The sequence below is a fragment of the Penaeus monodon genome, chromosome 2 (assembly GCF_015228065.2).
Source record: "Penaeus monodon isolate SGIC_2016 chromosome 2, NSTDA_Pmon_1, whole genome shotgun sequence".
Classification (NCBI taxonomy): domain Eukaryota; kingdom Metazoa; phylum Arthropoda; class Malacostraca; order Decapoda; family Penaeidae; genus Penaeus; species Penaeus monodon.
Window position 1 is genome coordinate 52,013,436 of NC_051387.1, and position 2,500 is coordinate 52,015,935.

Here is a 2,500-nt window from a genome sequence, read left to right on the forward strand (position 1 = left end):
TGTTGAGTTCATATAAAATGTGTGGTTTCTCACTCTTCTGCATCAAATGTTTGCAGTTTGTAATAAGATCAAGTTTTCTCCATAATGATACACACAAGCATACATGCCTGCGTGTGCACGCGCACACACACACACATACACACACGCACAAGCACACACACACACACACACACACACACACACACACACACACACACACACACACACACACACACACACACACACACACACACACACACACACACACACACACACACACATACATACAGACATACATTATATGCATGCCCAGATGCAGGGATACACACACTTTTTTTTCTTTTTCTTTTTTTTTCTTTTTTTTTTTGAGGGGGGGGTGATTTTTCTTTTTTTCTTTTTTTTATAGTAAAGTTAATATACTTTGTTACAAAAGTGGCAGGCTGGGGGCTAATTGTTTTTTATAAGGCACAATGGGCTGAAAAGAGATCCAGTTTGTATCTGTGTGTGTGTGTGTGTGTGTGTGTGTGTGTGTGTGTGTGTGTGTGTGTGTGTGTGTGTGTGTGTGTGTGTGTGTGTGTGTGTGTGTGTGTGTGTGTGTGTGTGTGTGTGTGTGTGTGTGTGTGTGTGTGTGTGTGTGACTGTATAAATAACAGTTACAATGAATAAGTATCAATGTGCACAACTGCAGCTATTTTTTTTTGTCTCTTATCAACCATGAAAACTTCTCTGTATAAAAGCATGAGAAATAAAAAAAATCAAGGAAAGTCCAGCATAAGGAGGGAGAAATGGCAGGAATTGAACCACACACCTGACAAATATAGCAACTTTCTCATACTCCACTCGAGTGTCATACTTACATTAGCTTAACACAATTTTAAGAAACATCACAACATAATATTAACAAGATGTCATACAAATATACCTTTTCAAGGCTTCAAAAACGAAACTACAGCAGAAGTGAAAACTTTTACGCATTTTTTATGTAACATTTAAAATTCATGTAAGAATTGTTACCTATATTGCCAGTGAATGCACACAGAAATCTGTGGCTGGTTGATTCCTGCTTCTTGCCTTATAGCCAATTATATAAAGGAGCAGTTTAATACTTATTTGGTAGATTTGAAGTTTGGCTTGACAAAATGAACTTAAAACTTGTGGACCTTCATTAAATGTATGCAGTGTAATTATGATGCCTTCTCCCTTTTTAAGCTTTAGGTATCAACAAAGGCATGGTTTAACATGGAAAAGGAACCCCTTGAAATTGTTGCTTTGTAATACAACACTGAAAAGGTTTGCAGTCTAAAGGGAATACCAGTTAAATGCTCCATTTCAAAGTCATTTAAATGTTGGTCTGCATATTCATAGTAATTATTTATATCCTTCAACAAGGAGTGATTAAAGTTCTCACCTCCAAATGTCTACAGATAAAAAGTAGTCATGTAACAAAATACATGTCTGGAAGCATATAAATGAAAATGGAGCAATTACATTGCCTGCCATATTAAGAAAATATATGAGTAACATACCAAACACCATCTTGATACAGCATCTTAAAGATCTGAATATCAAAAGCATATATCTGAAACATTCAAACTGACACAGAAAATTTACTTTTCTATTGAAAAAAATAAAAAATATTAATTTTTATTGACCATAAAACTAGGAGACTCACTTGCCTTTATCCCGTTTTAAACGGAACACCAATTTGGGCATCATGAAGCACAGTGGAATATACTGTGATGCCAATGTTAGCATCAAAACTTTATCTTACTTTAGTTGCTGGTAAGTGATCCTGTATTCTGACTCTATTTTTTAGACTATATATCCTGAGAGATTCTGTAGCCGCACCCACCATCCCTCCTCCCACCAGTCACATAAGTCAGCTAGACTATGTCCCATCCTCTACCTAAAATGAGGAACTATCATCGGTAGAGTCTATGTCACAGTTTCCCCCTCTGTGGTCCTACCCTTGTCCTCCATATCCCCTTATTCTTTACTTCAGCCTATACCCCTCCAACAAGGAAGGGAGACTGTATGGGAGGTACACTATCCCCCCTTCCCCATTCATTTGTTGGGCTCTTACCCTCCTCTCCTTCTCCTCAAACATTTTACTCCAGATAAATCTAAACGATTGCATATTTGATGATCTTTGCATTTCTCTCTCTCTCTCTCTCTCTCTCTCTCTCTAACACACACACACACACTCACACACATATGTATGCAAAGCATTTTGTGATGCATTATTGAGCATCAGGCATCGATAACTGATGAAACCATGTAGTGAACATATATCTATTACTTCAGATATATATATATATATATATATATATATATATATATATATATATATATATAAAAATATATAATATTATATATGAAGAGAAAGAGAGAGAGAGAGAGAGAAAGAGAGAGAAAAGATGAAGAGAAGAGAGAGAGGAGAGAGAGAGAGAGAGAGAGAGAGAGAGAGAGAGAGAGAGAGAGAGTGAGGTGAGAGTGAGAGTGAGAGTGAGAAAAAGAGAGA